This window comes from Capsicum annuum, chromosome 11 (genome assembly GCF_002878395.1).
Source record: "Capsicum annuum cultivar UCD-10X-F1 chromosome 11, UCD10Xv1.1, whole genome shotgun sequence".
Lineage (NCBI taxonomy): Eukaryota > Viridiplantae > Streptophyta > Magnoliopsida > Solanales > Solanaceae > Capsicum > Capsicum annuum.
The window spans coordinates 29997510-30024981 of record NC_061121.1 but is presented as its reverse complement, the minus strand read 5'-3'; the positions used below and the strand labels follow the sequence as shown (position 1 = coordinate 30024981).

At 32.3% G+C, this 27472-nt stretch overlaps 1 pseudogene; it reads left to right on the top strand.

Moving 5' to 3' along the window:
* LOC107846564 overlaps positions 1 to 27472 on the top strand; it is a 138540-nt pseudogene that overhangs the window by 90992 nt on the left and 20076 nt on the right.

Sequence of the window (27472 nt, the reverse complement as noted above, 5' to 3'; positions counted from 1 at the left end):
CTAGAAGTGACGGTCAGGACCGATGGACCATCGACCCAGCGATGGATCGTCGCACCCCACCATCGCACCAAGGTAATAATTTACAGTTCTGGTCCTAGTGCGATGGTCAGTACGATGGACCATCGACCCAGCGATGGACTATTACACCCATCACCGCATATTTCGTTCAGTTATTTTAAAGTCGTTTCTAAATAGGCTTTTTGGTCTTTTACCACCCGTTTATATACCTAGTTATATCCGACCAAAGGTCAAAAATTCATTATCCTTCTACAACAACAAAATTAGGGTTTTGTCTCTAAGATTAATCCCCAAGAACAAAAGTTCTTCAAGAACTAAGAGATTTCCAATTCTTCAAGTTCAAGAACTTCAAGAAACTCACTACCAAGAATGCATAGTGTTCATTCATGGACTCCTTTCATCCATGAAGCCCAAGAATCTTTTTTAAAAGCATAAGTGTATGGATTTCTTTATGAATTTCATGTTGGGTTGCTTTTTTCATGTTGAGAATCACCAATTAAATTCTGATCCATGTTGGGTGATTCAATTTTATGTGGAATTGATTAGTATAGATGTAGATTCATGTGAACCTATGATTAAACCCTTGGATGATGAAATTAGAGTTAAATAATGATGTTTATTTGTTTTATAATGTTTTCTACATATACTATACCTACTATGTGTTTGATTAAATGCCTATGTGAAAGAAAAATGCCCAACTAGTATGATATTATGAAATCCCCATTTATGTACATGCTTATGCATATCACATGTTTGATGAATTGCCTCAATAAATAAATTATGGATTGTGATGTTGGTCATGTATTCAAGAAAGTCATGCTTTGTCAGTTTCTTTCCATCGAGTCCTGGGGGGTACTTGCACCCAACAATTTAGTCGTATGCCTATTTCTAGTGTCATGTTTTCACGATATCCTCAGTCAAGCTATGATCCATAGAACTCAGTCAGTCAAGTGACTCAGGAAAACTCAGTAATTCAGTAACCTCAGTAATCTCACAAACTTAGTCAGTTGTCAGATATCAGTAGTATTCCATCAGTTAACAGAATTCAGTAAACTCATTCCATGTTTAGATTAGTTAATCATGTTTAGTATCTATTCAGATGGGAGTAGAAATTAGCATTGAGTGAACCTAAGGATGGAAACTCACCTACCAGTAGAGGGTGTGATTCTTAGAACCAATCCTTGCATTCCAGAACTATGTAGCCAATGTAGTTTGAGACATCATACCTGCTAGTTAAGGGTAAATGAGGTGGATTAACCTGCTAGTTGAGGGTTCCCACCATTCTCATTAGAGTAACCTGCTAGTCGAGGGTCACTCACATGTTGTCCTTACTAGTGGCGTGGTATCAACACCCTTCTAATCAGGGCATATATTGGACCCCAATTCAGCTATAATGCGTTATTTGGGGTATGCCAATTAGATGACTATTTCCCATAGTTTCACATTACAGAATCTGGACTGTCAAATATAGTCAACTCAGATACATTATGAAACTCATCTAGTTCCATCAGATTCAGGACTGTTAAATATAGTCACTCATGTTATCAGTTATCAGAACTCTATCATTAGTCTTGTTAGTTACTAGTAAACTTATGTTATCACAATTTCAGATATAGTTACTATGTATGCATGCATGTATTCTCCCGTTCATATTATTCAGTTAGCCAGTACTGTTCATGCATATGAACCCCATGCATTTATCTTACATAATATGCATACCAGTATATTCAAAGTACTGACGTATTTGCGCTATAGTGCCTTATACCATAGGTTCAGAGACACGAGCTCCAGAGCATCAGTAGTTTCCAGTCTCAGCAGTCAAAGCTAGAAGTGAGTCCTCATCTTTCAAGGACATGATCATTACTTTATTATCTCATTAATTTATTTATTAGTTGGAGTTAGTTGGGGACATGTCCCATCAACTCCTTATTCAAACCATTCAGTCAGTTAGAGGCTTTTCAGGCTATCATGTTTAGATAGTTATTTTAGTTGTTTTGGGTATTTCATACCCCATACACATGTTATATTTTGTTCAGTTATGTTACTGTTTTGAATCTTATGGCCTTTTAGTTCATGTTTCCGCATTATACAGTATATTATGCAGTATACTGGTACAGATATCAATCATGGGTTAGCTTGTGGTCCTTCGGGATCATAAGCACTGTGTAGCATTCTGAGTACCAGATTTGGGGCATTACAGCTGAGCGTGCATCATCAATCTAGAAAGGTCCATTTCTCTATTAAGCATAGTAGTCCTACACTCCTTAACCACTACCCCAGACACACCGGTCACAAACTTACTCATGCTTGCTCTAGGGTCAGCCATCTGATCGGGGACATACTTAGCCAATTGGTTGAACTTGAGACAATACTTCTTCACTATCATGGAGCCTTGCCTCAGGTTCATGAACTCTTCTATTTTAGCTTCTCTCATCTCTAGTGGGAAAAACTTATCTAAGAACGCATCCTAAAATATCTGCCAAATCATGGGAGTTGCATCCTCCTCTCTACTCTTCCGCCACATCACTACCCAATATAAGAAACATCCTTAAGCCTATAGGATGCCAATTCTATACTCTCCTCTTCAGAAATATGCATGACCTGGGTGATCTTTTTCACCTCATCGAGATAAAGTTATGGGTCCTCATCTGCCTTAGACCCAAATAATTTTGGCGGGTTCATTCTCATAAAGTCTCTGATTCTAGCTGTGACTAGACCCCCATCTTACTGAGGTGGGGCTGTATCCTGATGGTTACCTTGAACATTAGTTGTCACAGCTTTGGCTAGCACCTGAAAAGCTGCCCAAAACTCTACATGTGGCACATTCTCATTCAAAAGATCTGCGGGCTGAGGTGGATGGTTATCATTCCTACGGGCATTAGCTTTGCGAGGAGGCATACTCTATAAATGAAAGGAAAAGATGGATTATACTAAGAATTAGTTTGATCTCATGCTTACTCGCATACCAAGAACACTGAAAGAAGGCTAACTGTTCCTAAAACATCTTATAGCCTCCTGTACATAAATGAGGGGTGCAATATACCCATTTACAAGACTCTACTAGATGCAGCTTTTAGACTTCCTAGGACACTATTGAGCCTTAGGCTCTGATACTAAGTTTGTAACACTCCGAGTCTAGTACCCCGGATGCTACACGGTGATCATAATCCCAAAGGATCATAAGCTAATCCTTAACTGATACCTATAACTGAGCACTACATAATATACTAAAAAATGCAAAAAACTGGGGAAATTTTGCCATAAGATTCAATACTAAAATAAAACTTAATAAAGTTTAACAATATCAAAACAAAAACAACTGTCTGAACAACTAGTCTGGAAGTCTCTCAACTGTCTGAACTATGGAGTTGATGGGACAATCCTCCAATTAAATTTATCTACTAAAGAATACTGAATCTAATGCAATATAATGAAATAATAGAACCATCCTCAAATGATGACGACTCACTACTAAGTCTACTGTTGTTGACTGAGTCTGAACTACTAAGGGTGTTTGATATCCAGTGCTTCTGAACCTATGGTATAAGACACCATAGCACAAGAGAAAAGTATACATCAGTACATAAGAATATACTGGTATTCTATATGGGGTAAGAATGAATGCAAGGGCTCATATGCATGAACTATACTGACTAAATAATCTGAGTATGCTGAATAAGGATACATGTATGAATGCATAAACTATAACTAAAATCGTAGTGACACTGAATACTGAGTGTCGAATGATGATTTACTGACATCTGAGTTTACTAATGCTGATATACTAAATAATTGAATCTACTGATATTGATATCTGAGGTTACTCAAATTGATTAACTGTACCTGAGATCAGTCCTATCCAATGGATGATCTCTGAATCTATTGGTACTTAATACTAATTGACTGTATTTGAGATTAGTCCTATCTAGTGGGTGATCTTTTAGTAATGCTAATGAGTGACTGTATCTTACAGTCCTGAATCTAAGCTACTGAGCTGAGTTCTTTTACTAAGACTGTGGGAGGTAGTCATCTAACTGACATGCCCCGAATCTGAACTAGTGGGGTCCAACCTATAAACCTAATTGTAAAGGAGTCAGTACCGTGCCACGGGTAAATAAACCTGCTATGTGTTCAGCCCTAATCTAACGGGTGACCCCTGAAATCAGTCATGTACTAGAAGGTGATCTCAGAGCATGTCAGTCCTATCTAACGGGTGATATCTCATAACTATACTAGCTACGTAGTTCTAGAACTTAGGGATTGCTTCTATGGATCTCAGTCTTATCAAGCGGGTGAGCACCCATCCCTAGGTTTTCTCGGTGCTGAATCCTACTCCCAACTGAAAGACACTGAACTGATTTCTTAGATCATACTAGGCTTGACTGAACTGTTACTAATTGTACTTATTTGACTAGGATAAACTAGATTCACTGAGTTTCGTTGACTGATGGGATACTACTGAGTTCTTAATTGATTACTGAACTAAAGCTGGAATACTACTGATACTGAGATTACTGAGATTTCCAAAGTTTTGTAACTATCTAAGTTCTATAGAGTTTTGTAACTGCCTAAGAGTACTACTAATCATGAAATGATTGAGATTATCGTGAAACTGAAACTGGCTCTAGACAAGAAACTAATTTGTCGGGTATAAATACCCCCAGGACTCAATAACATAAATAATACAAGACAGGACAACTCATACATAACATGGCAATAGGCTATCATTCACAACACTATCAATGAGGCATCTCTTCAAGCACTTGGAAGTCTTAAACATGTAAATGTATAGGGAGTACATACTATTATCTCATAATTCATTCAATAAGGAATGCACATGAGTAGGAATCATGCAACATATCATAATTCATTCACTATGGCCTTTCAACAAACACTTGGCATGAATTAACTTATACACAATTGGGGATTTCTTGTCAACATGTTATAATGACTCTATTTCCATCACATAAGCATTTTATCAAACATATGGGGAGCATACTTTGGTCATACAACATCCAACACACTCAATTAACATGGTTACATCAATCAACATCCATCTTGTAGGGTTTATTATGAATATCATGAAATTTACCACATACTAGAATCAATTCTTGAAACTTGTAGTCTAAATCATTAATTAAAACTTAACAACACATAATCATGAACTTCAATTCACATAAATCATGAAAACTCATAAATATACAAACTTTATAATTTTAAAAAGGATTCATGAACTTTATGGATGAAAGGAACTCAAGAATCAACATCTAACATACCTTAGTTCTTGATTCTACGAAGATTAATGGTGGAATTTCTTGAATTTGGACCTTCAATTGAAAACCCTAAGCGTGCTCTTAAGGAAAATTGAGAGAAAACTAGTATATGTGGGTAAAAAATGGCTGAATCTTGTATTATAGGATTAGATAAGAGTGGTAAAAAGACTGAAATAACCCTGGGATCACGGCAATTTTAATGACTGATAACTGGGTACTGATGTGCTGGTCGACGCAGTACATCGATGCCATCGACGCGATACCTGATGCGTCGCCCATGATCGCATTGAGCCTCAGTAATTTTGACTAGTAGTCTTGGAAAAATATTAGCCAATGCGATAGGCGACGCAGCGCCCCAAGATCGCATTGGTCTAAATGAGGTCCAAAAAATCTAAAACTCATCCGGGAACCCCTATTGACATTCTTGAGCATGGATTAACTTAAATATCAAACTTTTATGAATGTAAAGTTCATGAAATAAGAATGTCAAATTTCGAAGGCTAAAATAGACTAAGTCTTAACACTTAGCCAAAAAAATTTTAAGTGTTAGAGCTTCTCTTGACATGCTTTAAAGAGTTTTAATGTCTTGAAAAATTTGTGGGGTCTTACAAAATTATACTTTGATTCACTCCTCAGCATCTGGTTCATGACTCTAGTTCATAATCCATAGGTTGGGTCGAGTTGTAGGTCCCCTTCATAGGAATTAGACTTGTCACGACCTACAATATTTTATTCAAGACTTGGTTCCAAGAGACATAGATCATATCCATGGAACTCAGTCTTTTCCTTCTTCCTCAAAACCTTCTTCACAAATGCCTTTCATGGATCCTGGGTCCAGTTCACAAGTTGTAGACCACATCCGTGGATGTCATACTCCTTTCTTATTTGGTAAATTTTGATCTTTACTTCTCTATTTTGCCTCTGAACCCTATTCACCTGCACAACATTATAAAAACACATCATAGCCACTAAAAATATCTAAGTTCTTGCATATTTTCTTTATTTTAAGCATCAAAATTATCATGAATCCATGGCACATCACAAGGGTATGCCAATATGTATCATCAATAGTATTGTGTTTCTAATACTTTTTGTATAACAGATCTTATTCCAAATTCCTAAAATATTATGTATCAAAGTCATATTTGATAAATCCCATATATAATATTTATGTATCACTTCACATATTTGCCTTAAAAATACTAAATGACGAAAAGATACATCATGTTTATATATCTGGTCACATCATTGCCTTACAGATATATAGATAAAGAAAATATACATAAATGTTATGTAACTTTTGTTTGAAAGATACATATTCTATGTTATGCTATTTTGATACATTATGTGTTACAATTTTGTATGTTATGAATATCCAGTTAATAATTAAATATTTATTATTGTTAATTGATTTGAATGCAGGGCATAAAATATGTTGTCAAAGATATTTCACCACATACTTTGAGGTTCAGAACCTTATGCAACTGGCATATTCTAATTGATTTTGTTGAGATTCTAAATAAGAAGGTCATTGAGTTATTCCGAAAAACATATTTTGTTATTAATCTGAATATATCATATTTTTAGTTCACCTACCAGATAACCAACTAAATTTTGATGCTCGAGTTAGAACAGAACAATTCTTATAAAGTTCGTGTATGGATCAATAACAATGTGCTCAGATTTTTTATATTTGAATATGCTATTATTACAAATTTGAAACGAACTAGTAATACAATAGATTTTGAGTATCAATATATGTATCCCAGTGTGTTGATGGAAATGTATCTTTCTAAAAGAGTTGTTGTAAGTAAACTAGATTTGATTGAACGTTTCAAGTTTAGTAATTTCGACAATGATCGGGATGTCCCTCAAATGGCTATCTTGTACTTCATTCATACCTTTGTTCTCTCTCAAATGAATGATGCACCTATGAGCATAGCAAATTTTAAGATGATCGATGATGGGAGATATAGAGATTTTTCATGTAAAAAAATTATTTCTGACAAATTAATGCATACACTTAGACAAGATGTGGATGTCATAAAAAGTTATATCTATTAAGAGGCATGTCACACGCACGAAATATATGGATGTATGAATATTGTTCTATAGTTGAGACAATAGTTGTTTTCCATCAGGGTAACATTATTTCAAGGATACTTAATTGGAAAGTTGTTGGATTTCGGCCACAATATGAATATTTTATGAGAGAATTGTTTAGCAAGGAATATCTTGTATTCAATTCTGATATTTTTGCTTTAAATTGAATTTTTTTGTTATGTTTAATACATTACACAAACTTTCAAGATACATTTCATACTACATTAGTACTTATCAAAATTGATTTTGATGATTTTTTTTAAAAAAAAATATCTTTTTCAGTGTGTGCACACCAACCTAATTCCTACAAAAGAGGAAATGGTCCTTATGCTTTAAAATTTTCATGATGTTTATGTATTATTTAGTGACTAATATCTCTAGATGAAGGAATTTTTTTATCCGAAGAGAGATGAGCATATGGATAAAAAAGAAGACCTTGATTGATCTTAGAAATCTGAAAGTCCAGAAGATTCATTGAAATAAGGTGATGTTCAGGATGATGTGAATATTAGACGTGTCTTGGTAGACATAATTGCTGGTATTAATGATCAGAAGGTAATCACTAGTTAAAGAACTAATTTTTTTATGCATAATCATATATATCAGCTACAAGTTTGAAAAAAACCTATACATCAATAAGAAAATTTATCAATTTAGTTTTATATGTACCTTATGCATATTATTACATTAGTTGTATATTTTGTGAAAAAATTTTGTACCTTTCAAAGAAATATGTATCTTTATCATAAACTTTGACAATTATGTATCTTTCAGAATGATGATACTATATGTGCTACTGTTGAACAGGATAGATTCACAATTGTTGTTGTACCAACTAATTTCACAGTGGTAGAAACATTGAAGGTTGTTAGTTCGATAGAAACTCTAGAGGTTGTCGGTTCGCTACAAATAACCAATAGTCAATTTTACCTCTATAGAGTCAGTGGCCAACAAAATTTCCAAGCATTGAAATAGTTAATAAAGATGACACAAAGACCCCTGCAGGAAGGATTAGGCAGTCTTCAAAAATATTCAGGTCTAAATAACTTATGGTGTTTGATTCATCTTCCAAAGGCAATGAGGATGTTACTTCGGGTATTCATTAGAATTATCCATCTGAAGGTTTCAGCATTTTGAATGAGGATCCACACAGTTGATCAATATTTATTCAGAATAGATTACGGATGCACTACTAAAGTATCATGCCAATAGGTAATACAAATTATTTTTTAAAATCTGTTTCATCAACTTCTTGTAAAAATATGATCTTAACACATATCAACCATGTAGAAAATAAAAGGACGACCATTACAAATCAAAATCATCAGGTCTTGAATTTGATATGGTAAACTTTATTGTTGCACATTCTAAAATGAAGAATTGATTCTATTTGATGTCTCAGTCCAAATTTTGCTGGAATGATGAGGTATAAACACCATGTTTCTAACGTCTTATCAATACACTCATTCTGCCAAACAAATTTATATATAAATATATATGTTAACTATTTTTTCTAACTTATTAATGATGATTGATACTATGTTCAGCACCTCGATGTTATTTTTTACTATCTCCCAAAGAAAATTAAGTTGCAAGTACAACAACAATACATATACACGATAGCAAACTGTGTGTTTAATGTATACATAGATAAAACCTACAGAAGGTATTATCCATAAAAAAGGGCTAAAGTTTTTTCATCACATGAGGATTATCAATAACATCTTCACGTTGCTCTAAATTTGGAATCTTTAAGCAACATCATTAAAAGTTATAACATTTCAGCCAGACTATCTTGGCATTTGATCGACGAAGTATACATTTCAGTAAATTATGATTGTGAGTTTCACTGGGTGTTAGTTGTTGTTGTTCTAAATGAGAGATGCATTTACATTTATAATTCGATGTTGGCAAAGAGACATATTGAGCCGTCATCTGAGATACAAAAGTTGGTCATAATGTTGCCTACTTACCTTCATATCAGTGATTTTTTAGATCAAAAGATTTTATACTAACTGATCAAAGATTGAAGCATACAATGACAAAATAGGTGATAGCTTTTACAAGGTAGTTCATTTGACGTTGAATATGTGAAAGGCATTACTCGACAATAAAGTAGTAGTCTGTAAGTATCATGATTAATTTTTAAATAATTCATAACTTTTCATTATTTATATATGTCTATCAATATTAGCTGATTTTTTATTTATGCAGGGGTTGTAGTACTTTTGTTGTCGCTTATTCTGAGTATTTGAGCGACGAACTACAAGTATCAAATATTAAACTTAAAATTGAATTAATTTGTAATAGATACGCACTATTTTTGTGGAACTATGAAATTGTAAAGGCTCAAAATGATTATGTCAGTGATAGTAAAGATCCATCAAAATTAAAAATTAAATTTTATACCACCTAATGAATCATAATTGATCAACATTAAATAGATGTGTATCAATTGGGTCTGTGTAATTAACCTTTAAAAAATACTATTAATTTTTATGAACAATATTTTGGATATGATACTTGTAGATACTGATCAAGGCATGTCTTGATTTTTATGTTTTTGTAATTGTTTTGTGGACATGATGTTTATCATGTGCTAAGTAATTATATTTCTTTGTGAAACTGGTTATATATAGCTTATCTATTTAATGATAAATATTTTTTAGCATTTTATATTCAACAAGGTATCTTTTATAAAGTTCGTGAAAAATATATATTTAAAATTATCAGTAATATATCTTTATAAATATTTGTCAGTAATGTATCTTTATAGTTTAGTTTTTCCTCAAATAATCATATTATGTATCTTTATGCATTTTTCAGTTCGACATAAGTTGTCATGTAAGAATGTATCTTTAGACATATTTGGGTAAATATATCTTCAGCATTATGTATCTCTGCAAATATTCGTTCAATCAAATTATGTATCTTTATTAGATTTGTATATTTATAGTTGATTTATTTCTCAAACAATCAAATTATGTATCTATATATTTTTTCATTTAGACATAAGTTGTAAGGTAAGAATGTATGTTTAGACATATTTTGGGTAAATGTATCTTCGATATAAATTCAAGAATATTTTCTTACATATTTATAGGCAATGTATCTTTACAAAACTAAAATATATCTTATATACATTCTTATATTTGATTAATGTTATAAGGTAATAATTTATCCTACGTTTGAAAAACATTGTTCTACAAAATTAAAATGTAATAATGTATTTTACACTATCAAATTATGTATCTTTATATATTTTTCTGTTTGAAAAATGCATCAATGATATAAACCTAAACTTTTTAAGAAATATCATGTATCTCCCACATATAAAATTAGAAGAAACTGAGCATTCTATAAGAAAATCCAATGTCATTACATCTAATATTGTTCAAGAATACCACATTATTAAGAAAAAACAAGTTTCAAATGCATTTCTGACAAGTGAAAAATAGCTATGTCATTTCTCCTTTGCAAAAAAATTACAAGTCCTTCTATTGTGACCTTCATGACCACATCTCCCACAACAATTTGTGCTTGAAGAGATAGTTTCATCAGATTTCTTATGCCTCAATTTATTTGACCTGCCTAAAGGTCTTTTGTACTTTGGTGGTAAGACCACTTCCTCTTCAACTTCTTTAGGAATATTTCAATCCTTCATATGGAGCAATAAATTTATCAGTACTTCATATATCCTTACAATTATTGCTGGCTTGTAATAATTAGAATAGTAGGGTCCCATATCTATGATGTGTTTGCTCTTTAAAACTACAATTGTGTGTTGACATAATATTTCATCAAGTTGAAACCTTCCACAATTAGATATTTTATCCTCAAGATTCACGATGTACCTTTTACCATTTTCATATGCAGAGTATACATACTTTGATAAAGTCTTAACCTGTCCAAACAATCACTAGTCAAGCTACTATTAGTTAAAAAGTATAAACACAAAAAATTTGAGGCATAACAACATAAATAAATTTATGTTTATGAAATTAAATCATAAGTATCTCTAGTAAAACAGTCCATAATTTTCTAATCAATGCAAGCCAAAAAAGTAGTATCAGTATTCGTAGTCTTTAACATCACTATAGATACACTTTTTTAAGAAGTGTGTGTACTTGTAATATTTAAGAGATGTACAGCTAAAAACATATCGTGAATCGAGCAGATTTTGTGATGTTTAGAACTAGAACTTTTTCAAACTTTCTACCCAGTGTTGTCTTTGTATATGATGTTATTTCTCTGTTCCTGCAATTCATGCTTCGAAAAGCATTTGATCTTCTTCCAAAAATTTTAGGATAAGCAGTTCACGTGTTTCCACTATATAACTATTAATGCATTCAGTAATGTTTGATGTCATCATCGTCCCTCTATTTGTTGGAGCATGACATCTATCTCGCTTATCATAACCGGTATTATACAAGTATCCTTAATCCTGTGAACGACCTTTTCAACTTTAGGCATAATATACTCAAAATCCTCTTTTCTGTAAGCCTTAGTCACCGAATAGTATAAGTTACTAAGTCATTTTTTGCTCCTTCTAAAGTTTGTATACACATTTTTTCAAAGACGTCAAATACAAGCAAAATGAGAAACATTTGAATACACAATGCTTACATTTTTATAATGCTTTCATTCTGGTCAGATATAACATACATATTCTCATGTTCTCCAAAATCACTTTTAACCTGCTCAAAAAATCATGAGCATGAGCATTCATTCTCAATATCTGCAACGCCATTTTCTATTGACTATTGCAACCTAAAAATCAGAGCACAAATGATATATCAAGCCAATTTAGTTCAATTTATCTATGATGTTCATATACAATACATTATAACATAAGTCCAGTTGCCTTATTTGATACATATCAGGTGACATACCTACACCATCAAAAGTGCTAGCCTAAAAAATATTTCTTTATATGCTTCACTCAAATGAGCAACATTCGCAACAACTACATGTCTACAAAACTCAAAACTTTGTATCATTGGATATAAAGCCATAAAAAGGATACATGAATTTATTTTTCAAAGACTTATGCATCCCAATATATATGTTGGGATACACAGTGTTTAGCATATGAATGCATCTGGACATTCATCTAGATCCATCAGTTGGTCCACCACAAACAGCTTTATTGCACGCTCCTTAGCCTGACATGTTTTCATGTACCTAATATCAACACCATATAAATCCTTCATCTCCTCAATTTTGTCACCTGGAGTGTGTTTGTCTTGTGATTGACTAACTTCGAACCTATAATCCCACTAACAAAAGCTATTGTAGCTTGAACTTAGGTGATCGCCTTTTCACTCAACTGACAACTATGTACATTGTTGAAAGCCCTAATTCTAAATAGATCAGAATTGTTTAGACATGATGGTTTTATTATCCAACTAAAATCCTCTAAATAAAGTGTAGAACATAACTGAAAAAATTTGAATCAAATAATCAGACATACAAAAGTATCAAACAACAAAAATAAAAGACAATCAACAAATTAATGTATCAGACAGTGAACATAATATATCAATTGAGTCCATATATTCATCCACTAATGTATCTGTCAACAATAAAAATATATCAACGTTTACAATCCAACATATTTTCTTCTATACAAAACTGAAATGTAACATAAAAGATACATAATTAAACGTACCTTTATTTGTCAGTACATTATGCTTTGAAGTTGAAGTTATGGTATATGGAATATTTGGTCATTACAGATACAAGAGTTGTCTTATCCTTGTAGAGTTGATTAACCTTAACCTTTTCATTTTTGCAATCATTAATGAAATTTTCAATCTTTATTTTCGGTACATACAACGAGTAATTATTTTCTGACTCAACTACTGTAAGTGCTCTAGAATCCATTTACATTCCTTTGGTGCAATCAAGCACCAGTATTGAATTCAAATGCCTTCTTATGATTATTTTTCTATTGTAGTTATGCACAAAGGATACGTTACAAATTCTGAAACACTTTTTTTCAATTCGACATAAAGCTTCACTCCATTATTGTTGTGAATCACAATTGGTGAGGAATTTCTTTCTACGATATATCAGATGTTGATCTTTTTCAATGATTCAATAATTTTCAATTTAGCAGCTATATCCGAAATCAAATCCATATAAAAAAATATTCTGGCCGACGATAACTCCCTCACTTTTGTATTGTTTGTATTGGATATTAGAAATTTATGCCTCAACAAAATCAAAATGTTCATTGTGAATCTGCTTTAAAATTCAAAACTGAAAAAACAGATATTGAGAAATTTAGGAGAATTTTGTTGCATGAGCTTGATTGTGTGAACAAATTTTGAATTTTGAATTTGTTACTATTTTTAAGGGATTAAACAATCGTATTTCAATCAATATCGCATTAATTAATCATTAAATCATGTCGATTTTGTTACATACCATTTTTAAAATTGTGTTTTTCCAGAAAAAATGTTTCTTGAATGAATGTATCTGCAATCAATTATGTATTACGAGAGGCTAAAAACTGGAATTTCTAGTAAATATGCAAACTATCAATTTTTTTAGAATTAAGGTTCAAAATATCAGGATTTATGTTGTTTTTACAATTTATGATTCAAATAAATGTGAAGTGGACCGCAAGATTTTGGTCTTTTGAGGCTAGGACGGATCTAAAAGTTCAGTGACAAATTTACGTGCACTAAGTACATCTTTCGTTTTAAAATAAGTGATGTTTTTAAATTTAATTTGATCATCCTTTAAAAAATTACTCATTTATAGAAAATAAGAAATATTTTTACAAGCTTACTTTAATAAATACCTTTAAAAAGAGGTAATTTTCTATTAGTTTCTTGGCTATGTATAAAATCTCTTTATTTATAGAAGGTATAACTGAAAGAATATTATTGATGGCTACTTGATTATCTAAAGGCGCCACTTATTTTGAATCAAAATGAAAATCCTAAAACGTCACTTATTTTGAACCATAAAGAGTAACTTTTATTCAACTTTATACATATACCTTAATATAAAATTATGTATTACAAATTTATTAAATATTTATAAATAATTGAATCTTAAATTTATAGTATTATCCAAAACTTTAAATCTTGATTTCGTATTCAAGATGCGATCAACACACATCTACTAGTTGTTGGCACTTGGGATCCAAAATTTTGGACCTAATTGCCAGCTATTAAGAAAAAATCAAGACACAAGCAAGTGGTAGTAAGATTTAAAGTATTATCATCAATCGTCCAATGATTAATAATATTGAAAGTGTGGTTCGGAATCACTTTTCTTAAATAGTGTTTTTATCCTTAATTTGTGATTTTTCAGTATGAATTGAATTTAATCAAACTTCAATATAGGTCTCAGACACCGAGTAGAAAACATACGTAAGCTAGTACACATTGATTGATGATATTATTGATTTGTTAGAAAATATTTAACTCTTGATGTGTGATTTTTCAGTACGAATCGAATTTAATCGTACTTTAATATAGATCCCAAATACCGAATGAAAAACATAGATAAGCTATACATATTAATCATTATATTCACATGCACAACATGTACGTTGCAAATTTCTAAAACCATATGCTTGATTGAATTCTCACAATGCATGTAATTGTCTGATCAAGCCTTGTGGATGGAGGGCTATGCCTTATGTTATAGGGTATGTTTCTTCCAATCCTTTCCTTTTATTTTCTTCATAACGCTCGGTGTTTTTGTCAAAATTATATGCATTTGGATTGTTTCATCATATATTAATATTTAAAATAAAATTTTGAGATTATTTGAAATAAGTATTTGTTTGTCAAATTATCCTATTCAGGATTGACTCAACCCCAAAGTAATTTGATATAAGTTAATAGTGTTATGTATATATAACTATTTATCCTCCATTCATGTATTAATAGGGAGTAATAATTTTCTCTCTCTCATCCGTTAGTATAACCAAATTTCCTTTTACCAATCTTATTTTTTCCTCAACTGAGTTGATCTACACCATTTACCTAATTATTTTTCTCTATTTGTTTAATCAGTTAAGTATTTGACACATAGCCAAACTGCTCTTATTTATAATTCTTCTATTTTCATATGTACGTTTAAACAATGTATAATAATTTTGAGCTTATCTATCAAGTCGTTGAAATAAGTTTTTCTTTTATTAGTTTGAGCTTGCATTAATTTCCTTTTAATTTTGATGTATACCTCACACACATGTTTAATAATATAATATGTGATATTTTTAACGAAAAATTACGAATTGACTTAAGACATACATGAGATAAATGAAATGCACATGTGACGCACAAAATGCATGAGCAATGCACACATATAACTAATTTTATTCAATATACTTGAAAACTTTACTTATGAATTGACTTTAGTCTAGTTTAGTCAATCAATTTCATTGAAATGCCCTTAGTCCCATTATTTCACATACAAAATATGTTAATAGGGTTATATTCTTGTCGGGAATGAAACATTTGAGAGGTTGGCAGGAATGGAACTATTGGCAAATTTCATGCAATTTTTGTTAACCGTGTTTCAATGGACCTAGTCTCTGGGGAAAAATTGGTAGCTTGTCCACTTTTAAAACTTATTTTTTCAAATACCTACTTAATTTCTTTTCCATTTAATTTTTAGGTTTAGGATCTAAAAGGTTAAAAAAGTGGGGTCTACACGTGGGCCAAGGGGTCTTTTCATCATTTTTAAAACTTTGAAAATTAAATAAACTACACCTAACACCCTCCACTTCTTCCAATATTAAATAAAACTTCTTCTCTCTCCTCTTCAATTTCTCAACTCCCGCTACTCCCAAGAATTCTCTCCCAAACATTATTTTTTATTTCTCTTCTTCTCCGGTGGCAAAGGGCTCGTTTTTGCATTATAAGGTAAGTTTTATAAAAAAAAATTCGAATGTGGTTGATTAAATAGTTAAAATATGAGAATTTTATAGGTCCAAAGCAATAGTTGAGTTTTGATCCGGCTGTTTCGACAGAATATTTTGTCGATCATGGTGTTGAATTTTGAAATTTTTGTTAAGGAGTTTTTCTTTAGTTCTGGTATTTTTTTAGCACTGCGGTGCTGAATGGTGGGATAATTGTTAATTTATGAGTTATTTTGGCTATTTGATTCGAGTAATGACTTGTTTCACTTTGTAGACTTGTGGTCTATGAAATAACAATGCCCCAGATTAAAATTAATTTTTAGTTGTATGAAATTCTTTTAAAATATGATTGATGAAATAGTAAAAATTGAAAGATTAAGAGCTAATTAGTTTGATTTGTAGCAATAGTTGAGTTTTGATACCGCATGTTTGATTGAAAAATTTTCGTTCATCACGCTGTTGGATTTTGGTTCAGTTCTGATATTTTTGTGTAGTGAACTGTTTAATGATAGAGTTGTTCTTAGTTATTTTTGTTTTTTTTCATTTGAGAATTGAATTATTTTTGTTAGCAAACTTGTGGTCTATGAATTGACAATGAAAAAATTATTTTTTGGTGCAGATTCTGTTGAAAAATGAATAAAAAAATCAGTGTTAAACGCACAGCTGGTATCGCATCTGGTTCTGCTTCTAGTAATAGAAAAGGGAGAAATGATGCAGTTGAAAATTCCTCTAAAAGGAAGAAAAATGAAGCGGAAGAATCGAAATCAAATTCAAAGTTAAAGGAGACAAGTAGGTATGTCAATGAGTCTAGTGATGATGTTGCCGAGGGTAGTGGTAGTGATGAGGTGAAGGGAGTGAAAAAAATAGTGCTGATGGAGCTAATGATTCCTTGTTTGTGCCATTTTGTTGAAGGTGCATTTCCGTGGAGCAATATGACCTTCAAACTATAATGGACGAGGTTGGATCATTTCCAACGAAGATATCGATTAGATCAAGAAAGGTTGCATTCCGAGAATTTAAGCAAATTCTTGTTGATCAAAATTTGAAGAAAAGATTCAAGAGGTCCTATTTTGGACACTTGAGAAACCTGCCACAACATCTTAAATTCAATAGGTAGATGGTCCATTATTTGCTATTACGACGTGTTAAGAACGATAAGATGCGTCATGAGATGTGGTTTTGTGTGAATAATAAGCCTGCTATTTTTGGCTTAAAGGAGTTTTGTTTGATCACGGGGTTGAACTGCTCATCATACCCCAGTGAATAAAAATTGAAGAAGGTGTTAAAGAAGGGGGAGCATTTTTTATTTAAGGTGACGAAAAACAAAAACGTTACAGCGACCAACTTGTTACAGTTGATTAGAGGGAATAAGCTGAACGAGGAGCAAAAATTTAAGTGTTTGTTACTGTGGTTCTTGTACACCATGTTGTTTGCAAAAGATTCGACGAAGGTTGTTGACAAAAAACTAATTCGGATTGCGGATTCTTTGAGTTTCTTCGAGAGTTATCGATGGGGGAAAGAGACATTTCAATTGATCATGGACTATCTGAATAAGAAAAGTGACCTAAAGAAGCAGAGGAAAGTATCTGATGAGAAGTAGAAGGCATCTTATGCTCTATTCAGATGTTTCTAGGCATTCATAGTATCTACCATCAACCCTTTAGTCAGTTTATCATAAATTCTTATTTTATTTATACTCTGTCATAGACTCTGAGTCATTTTTTCACTATTGTATTGCTTATAGATTTGGATCTACGAGGTCTTTCCTCATCTTTAAAAATTTTCTGGAAAATCAATGAATAAGCCCTTTCCCATTTCCTGCATCCTCAGATGGCACACTACAAAAAGTGACAAGATAATCGAGGTGACCCATTCAAGTATAAAGAAAAAGTTACCGAGGTATGAACTTATTTTTTATTATGCAATAAGACTATAGTTTTATTGAACGTTATGTAATTGTTAATTAATTTTTTGTAGAACGTGCACCCGTACATCATCCTTACTGTTCATTAGACGAAGATAGATTACATATTTACGTTTAAGCCATATACGAACGAGGTGAAGAATAACGTCCTCGATGGCTTGAAGAAATATTAACATGGGGTGACTGTCCTTACTTCAAATGGGGACAGTGATGATAACGGGGATTTGGGTGGTAACACCATTGGAGTACACATTGGTGATGATGCTTCTCTAACCACCTCAAAAGTTGTAGTGGGTAACTCTGTCGATAGGAATCTTCATAAGTGTGTTGCTAGGCTCGAGGAAGCCGTATTGGATATTGTTGCCTATATCAAAGAGAAGAGATTGAAGAAAAGGGGAAAGAATAAGCAATAACATGAACGAGGTAATTTCATTTAATAGTTGATATAGTTAATGAATTTTTAGGTGTAACTATTAGTAACACTTTATAATATGATACAATGCATGTGGACCTTCATAAAACGAAGAGGAATGGAGAGGAAGAAAAAATGAGCAAAATAGAAGAGTTGGCCACTGTTGTAGCAAAATAGGAAAAAAGAAGAAGAAAAGAAGGATGATGAAGAAGAAGAAGAAGAAATGAAAGAAGATAAAAGCTAAGAAGAAACTGAAAAAGAAGTAGTTGCAGATGAAGAAGAGAAAGCTGAGAAAGAAGAAGAAGCTAAAAAAAAGCAGCAACAGAAGAAGAAGAAGAAGAAGAAGAAGAAGAAGAAGAAGAAGAAGAAGAAACTAAAAAAAATAGCAGAAACTGATGGAGAAGAAAATTTGAGAAAGAAGAAGAAGATGATGATGAGGAAGAAAAGAAAACTGAGAAAGAAGCAACAGCAAGTGTTGAAAAGGATGAGAAGAAGGTGAGAAAGAAGAACTTAGTAAAATTGCTGAAGAATTAGGCAAATAGCTAAATATGGAAAGAAAGAAGCACCAGACAAAGAAGAAGGAGAAGACAAAAATATGAACAGAAAGAAGAAGAAAAAGTAGCAGGCAAACAAGATGTGGTCATGGATATCGTTGATTTCATCAACTATAACATTTGTGATGATGATGAAAAAGACAGTTGAATGCTAATATTGTTAATGTTTAAGACTTTTTTTATTTGAGAAATAAGGGAGCTGGATGATTTGTTGTTAGGATGTGAGAAATGTTTTGCGGAAATTTTGACTTTTGAGAGTCGCCACTTAATTTATTTGAAAAGAAATTAAGAAAACCTTTGAGATTTACTTAAACGATCCAAAACAAAAAGAATCATAAAGTTTGAAGATTTTGAGTAAGCGGTTCTTATTAATATTCTTGGAAGGTTGTTAAGACACCAAGAGTATCCGCTAATTTGCGATTATTCAAACTGTTTGAAAATATCTTTTGACTAACTTCAAAAAGAAAGATTGATTGTTGAAAAGTAATTGATTTTAGGAAAAGACTTGTGTAAAATAGATTTAGATGACTTAGTAGGGATTTTAACTAAGTCTAAATAAATTAATAACAAATCATGTAAAAGGAGAAGGGGAGAAAATAAAAGACATAGGTCATTAGGTCCAAATCAATAGACCCTGTCCTAATCTAATTGGGCTTTTGACCCACTTGAACCTATCCTAATCTAAATATTGGGTTTCGGTCCACAACCTGTCCTAAGCTAGTTTTTGGACTTTTGAGGCCCTAAATCCACCTCATATGTATTAAAATACAACTTTGGCTTCGAGGCCCAAATGAATAAATAAATTAAAAAAAAAAGATAATAATAAAAAATCATGACTTTTCAAGTCTCTTAGTGACCTCATCAATGGGTTTTGCCCCATTTTCTTTCTTCGTCTATCTTCTAGCACCCGAACATCATGTAGTGGACCTTGGGTTTAAACTTCCTACTTAACTCAAAGAGATGAGCCTCATTGACCCATTATAAAATGCAAGAAGAGATGAGTCTATTTGCACTCAAGATATTATTTGCATGCAAATAAAAGATAAAAAAAATTTAATATATGTTCAAGTCATAATAGTTACATATTTCAAAGCAAAAAAAAATATCAAGAATCAATTTTTGAATTACAATGATATGCACACTTGAACACGTATAACAAGAATGAGAGTCAATAGATAAAATGCAAAGCAAAGACATCCACTTGTATGCCTCATGATTTATGTTCATATTAAGAATGAATAAGGTGAAAAGAAGAAGGTCATATTCAATGAATTAATGCGAGAAACAAACAATGTAAGCTTGCGAAAGTAAAAGGATGAGGCATAAGAAAAATACTCATGACTTCTAAAATTGAACAAGCATAAACACTAATCCATATAACAAAAGAAAATAAAGATTAACTTTTCAAGAAGGAGAATCTTTGAATTTCAATTAACGCGACATTAACAAAAATTCATACATCTAAACTACAACCAACATTTTATCGGAAAACATGTAACGACCTAAGGTTTATATTTCTAAGACATCGTTGATTCTGTTTTGATATTATGAATAAAGAAAAGAAATGAATCAAGTCTTTACACACACAAAGAGCACATATAACAATACGGCATAAGAAAATAAGAATAAAAGTTTAGCATCTCTAAAAGTGAAATATTGTTCAACAATCATACTATGCATAAGTCAAAAATATCCAAATAATTCTATTTAGCCACAAAAGTCCGAACTTTCTCATCATTTTAACAATACAACATGCGAACAAAAGAGGAATAAACATCTTGGATGAAAATAAAGCTCACACTTCATCTCTTATATGAAGATTTTGAAATTCATTAAAATAATTAGCAAACAAATGACAAATTCTTGACTTAACTAAATACTATTTCTATTAGGGTGAAACAAACAATAATAACTATTTTTTCAACATAAAAGAAATAACTTTACATGTTAAAACAAACATATCCGTCGACAATGTATTTAAAAAGGCATGAGTTCGTCTTTTGAGCAAAGATCAAGACTTTATACATAACAATCAAAGAATAAAGTCAAAAGGCAAAACAATCAATATTAACTATTTTTTTCAACATAAAGAAAATAACTTTACATTCTAAAAACAAACATATCTACCAACAATGAGTTTAAACAATACATGGGTATATTTTCAAGCAAAGATCTAAACTTTATTCAAAATAATCAAAGAATAAGGTCAAAAGGCAAAACAATCCATATTAACTATTCTTTACAACATAAAGAAAATAACTTTACATGCTAAAAACAAACATATCCACCAACAGTGAGTTTAAACAAGACATTAGTATGTTTTTCAAGCAAAGATCAATACTTTATCTAAAATAATCAAAGAATAAGGTAAGAAGGCGAAACAATCAATATTAACTATTTTTTTAATATAAAGAAAATAACTTTACATGCTAAAAATAAACATATCCACCAACAATGAGTTTAAACAAAGCATAAGTACATCTTTTAAGCAAAAATTGAAACTTTATCTATAATAATCAAAGAATAAAATAAAAAAATGCACGTACAACTATTGCTAGCTCATTTTTATATCATGAACATGAATATAATTAAAATATCGATACCACAACAACCTATGACCTTCAAGGCCATCTACAACAAACAATCCCAGCAAACAAAATTATAACTACGAACTACGAATAAGAAAAAGATAAAGAAGAAAATGATAATAAAACTAAAAAAAAAAGGTGTATTTACCTTTTTGGGGACAGTAAAACGAAACTACGAGCTTCGTCGGAATCAACCACCACCAAAAAACATCGCCGGCAACTCAAAAATTTTAATTAGCCGACCAACTCTTTGAAACAAAAAATTTTTACTAAATAAGAATAACTATTTTGCTCAAAAGGATTTTTTCACCTTTCTAGCCTCTTTTTTTCTTACTTTTCAACCCCCTTTTTTCTACCAAAGTAGTGGTAGTATTTATAAAAGAGAATGAAATTTTTTTTTCCTTTTCTCCACCAATGTGGAAGAAAAGTATTTATAGGAAAGGATGAGAATTTATTTCTTGTCATCCACCAATGTGGGAGAAAAAGCATTTAGGGATATTTTTGGAATTTTAAAATTGAAGATAAGGTGAGGTGGAAGATAATGTGGGGAGAATTGTACAATGTAGTACAATTTTTTAATTTCAAAATTGAAATTTGGAAAAAGAAAAAAGGTTGGGAGGAATTGTACAATATAGTACAACTTTTGAATTTCAAAATTGGGAAAAGACAAAGTTGGAGGAAAATAGTACAATATATTACAATTTAAAATTATTTTTTTGTGGGAATTGGGTAGAAGTTATGAGAATTTTTGAGAATTTTGGAGTCATTTAAAATATAACCCCAATTGAGATTTAAAATATAGCCATATTTATTTAATTTTGACCAAATTAAAAATCAATTGACGAATTGCATTGCAATTATGCCCAATTTGATTTTAATTATGGCCAAATCTAATAGATTGACTAAATTAAATTGAAATTCGATACGAATTAATTTTCTTTTAATCCCGAGCTTCCTGATTTAATAAAATCAAATGCATATTTATTCAAATAATTTTTTTTAATAATAAATTATATTAAAATCAATATTTTAATCATTATATTTATTTTCAAAATAATTCTTAATTAAAATTTAATATTTCATAGAATAAATATTTAAGTAATCAAATTATATAATCTCGTATAACTGAACACGATAATATATAATCTCTCCTTAAAATGACAAAATCACGTACAAAAAATATTTTGAAAATTTTTTATTCAGATGAAATAAATTTCTCGATTTTATTTAAAAACTGAAGAAACTCAGGATTAAATTTAGTCGTGGAGGGCAAAAATTAGTCGTCAACAACTGCCTCCTCCATTTGGGTAGGGTGGATGCAAGTAACCCCGGACAAAGGGCGGTTGACGTTCATAATTTTTTGTTCGACCACAAATTCGAATCTGAAAGAGGTTGTCTTTTGCACGTGTTTCATAGAGTTATGTCCAGACCTTGGTATCAGGTTCCTACATATCTCAGGTTATATGATAATTCAGGCCACTTGTAGTTCATAAAGCTTAATATGAAGCACAATTTCCAAAAATTCATAAGCTATCTTGGTTTTGGTGTTTTGATGAAACCAAAAAGCTGGGGAATAGAAGGATTTAGGGAGAAGGTTGGAATGCAGTCGAATTTTATACATAGATCCCAGCCTACATATCCCCGAGACTCAAGGAATCAGACTGCTTATAGTTTGACTCGATCGGTAAAAAAATAGTCTCTTATTTTAGATGATCTTTGGCTCAGGATGAGAGACAAGTTGATCGAGTTGCAGAAAAGAGGCTTGTAACCTCTTAACCGTGAGTATGGGATCCTTCAAATCCTTCAAATAAAGAGAAGTTTACCCTCGGTATGAGTTTAGAAATATACCAAAGGTGAAGCTGAAACCGAAATATCCCAAAAATTCCCACATGTCTTCTAACAGGGGTGTAGTTGAATGGTGGTGATGATCATCCTTTAGTTCGTGTCCAAAGAGTTTGACATCTCTGTCTAGTCTATGTCCCATTTTATTGCTAAGAAAGAGTTCCACGTTGTGCTGCATCCTATCTGGAGTAGTCTGCACCTGTGGTTTTGATTTGAGATTTTCATCCTCTTGAATTCTCTCGTCAAGGCCTTAAAAAAAAGTGTTAGTGCTAAACATAATTCACAAAAGAGGTATATAGTATTTACCACATCTCCACGTGAGTTGTTCCCTGGAAAGCAAAGTCATCCCTTTCATGTACCTATTTGGAAGGAAATAACTTGCAATAATAGAAACAACAACTCTCTTAGTTATTGCACAATTATCTCATTTGTCGTATGTCTTCAAAGTGGGGTGATCCTTTTGGACACCGATGACACTTTATGCAGAATGGTCCCTACAACCGTGTAATATTATGTTGAGGTGAACCATTTTGGTTGCCTATGATAACTTTTCTGGTTATTGACAATAATATTTGCATGTGCCCTCGGGTAAGTCCTGTTCATCTTTTATATCGATACGACTTATAGATTCCCCATGAAATTTCAATCTTTGGATAATCTTGCACATTATTTGATGTTGCATATGAGGCGACTTACAGATATCCTTTTAATTGCTAGCCTTTAGGTAATCCTGCACATTATCCAATCTTGGATAAGAGATGGCTTATATATATCCCTCCAACCGATTGTTCTCAAGTATCCCTACACAACATCCGACCTTGGATACAATAAGACTTATAGATATGTCTCAAATTGCTAGTTTTTAGGTAATCCTACACATAATCGATCTTGTATATGACGTGACTTATAGAGAACCCTTGGACTTATCAATTTGACAATCTCGCACACTCTCCTTTAAGGATTTAGTTGCGACTTACGGATAACCTTTGGACTATCTATTTTTGAGTAACCTTACACACTATCTAGTTATGATGTTGTTGCGGCTTACAAATGACCTATGGGCTACCAACTCATAGATAATCTTGCACACTATCCTATTTCAAATAATATGACTTATATATGAACCTCAGATTATCAATTTCTAGGAAGTCTCATATGTCGTTCGCTTTTAGATAGCAACTTAAAGACGTCCCTTTGAATCATGTGCTTTTGATGCATTCAGATGTTGATTCATAAAATAATGAGATATTCTCGATGTCAGCATATGATATCTTATGTGTTAATAGATATTAGATGCTGATGATATCCTCGATGCCAGTGTATGCTATCTCACGTGTCAATACATATTAGATGCTAATGATATCCTCGACGCTAGCATTTATGTCTTATGTGTTAACAGATATTAAATGCTGATGATATCCTCGATGCCAGCATTTGTGTCTCGCATATCGACAGATATTAGATGCTGATGATATCTTTGATGCCAGTATTTGTGTCTCGCGTGTCAACAGATATTACATGTTGATGATATCATCAACGCCAATATTTGTGTATCGCGAATCAACAAATATTAGATGCTAATGATATCCTTGATGCCAACATTTGTATCTCGCTAGTCAATAAATATTAGATGCTGATGATATCCTCGACGTCAGCATTTATGTCTCGCGTGTCAATAGATATTAGATACTAATGATATCCTCGACACCAATGTTTGTGTCTCACGTGTCAACAGATATTAGATGCTAATTATATCCTCGACGCCAGCATTTGTGTCTCACTTGTTAACAGATATTAGATGCTGATGATATTCCTAACGCCAACATTTATGTCTCACGTGTCAACAGATATTGATTGTTGATGGTATCCTCGACGCCAATGTTTGTGTCTTGCGTGTCAAAAGATATTAAATACTGATGATATTCTTAACATCAGTGTATGCTATCTCATATGTCAATAAATATTAAATACAATGGCCCTCTCGGCAGTGAAATGATATGAAATGGCCCTCTTATCAATGGCATGAAATGGCCCTCTCGAGGTTGAGATGAAATGGCCCTCTCGGCAATGGCATGAAATATCCCTCTCAGCAATAGCATGAGATGGCCACAATAAGATGAAATGGTTCTTCCGATGATTTGAAAATAGTTTCACCTGAGTTCATTTGTCTTCAGTTTGCTTTTTACATGTACATGTACTCAAGGTAAATAGTTAGTAGACACAATGTTGCTCTCACTGGCGACCACAGTCAAGCTTTATGATAGTTTAATGATAAATACTGAGCATCATAATTTGAATAACTTATTTCGCTATTAATCTTCTTTTTTTTAAGAAATCATTAAATAGCAGATCCACCGAATGCAAGTAAATGGGGAAAAACCCTTGTTTGGGTACTACTCAAATACTATTTGCTTCGCTTTAAGGAGAATTTTGAGGATGACTTTCAGCTCTTCCTCCTATTGAGTAATACTTTGATTGTTGTATTTATTATGCCGACTTCCTTGAATGCACCTGCACTCAAAGTAAATATTTAATAGACATAAAGTCACTTATGCTAGCGACCCTTTTCATATAAAGAATTCTAAATACAATAAAGTAGATAAGGCGTCTTTGTTTATCCTTCATGGTCTCAAGAAATAAGATAGACAATTCAAAAGGTCCTCAATAAATGGGTATTAAACCCGGCTATGGGGCTACCCAAAAATACCGTTCTTGAGCATTATATGTTTTTATGTGGCTTGCAACTCGCTTGGTGTTTTCTGAAAAAGATTTTCATCCATGTGTATTGATCCCTGCATCCACAGAAAAATAGTTAGTTTTGAATGAAACTACTCTGGGGTGGCGTCCTTCAAACCTTTGTTTGCTCCTCACCATCTTTTGGGTGCTCCATCGTGTTGGGACCTTCATTCTGACTCCTCATTCCAATAGATACCTAGACAATCACTAAATAAAAAGATTTGTATAGATTTTCAAAAGTAGTACTAGTTTCAAAAAATTCTTTTAAAAGCTTTGGAAAATCTCTGCCATTCATGTCATGTACAAGCCCGACAAACATCTTTCTCTTGGTTCTGACTGTATTCTGACGTTTGATGGAGGAATTCCAGGGATTCATCTTCATTGAGGCTTTCTATCAAAAGTTTTGTTATAGCCGAAGATTTAGTCTAACTAGACTTTGTCGCAGATGGTGACTTCTAAATCTTGACTTTGACTTCTGGTGCTGGGGAATTTGAAATATATTCCAATATATTAGTGGAAATTTTGAGGACCTCCTTAAAATTTCTGCCTCAGTTTAAAGTTGTTTGAGATGATATCGGCCCGTAAGGATTCGAAGTCTTTGTTAGTCTTCGTTCTCTTTGTTTTTGGAAGATGACCTTCTTCTTGTGAATTTTCGAGATTCCTTCTAAAAAATTTTGCCCCAGTTTCCATTTTCTAAGATTATATGACCGAGTTGTTGGGGTGACTACGTATCCCATTGAATCAGGAATCAGGTCAAATATAGTTTAAGACTATGCTAAAGATATATAGAAAAATCTAATGGATTGACCGAAGCCGACATAGGCCGCCTACGTATCCCTTTCTTGGGAATTCAGTTCATCATGTAGTTCATACATGAAAGGAAAGGATAAATTTTCCTAAGGGCTTGACCAAAGCTGACATAGGCCGCCTACGTATCCCTTTCTTGGGAATTTAGGTCAAACATAGTTCATACATGAAAGGAAAGGATAAATTTTCCTAAGGGGTTGACCAAAGCCAACATAGGACACCTACGTATCCCTTTCTTGGGAATTCAGGTCAAACATATTTCGTACATAAAAGAAAGGATTCTAGTCCATAATACATCATAAAACAAATTTTTGCTTAACTGGAT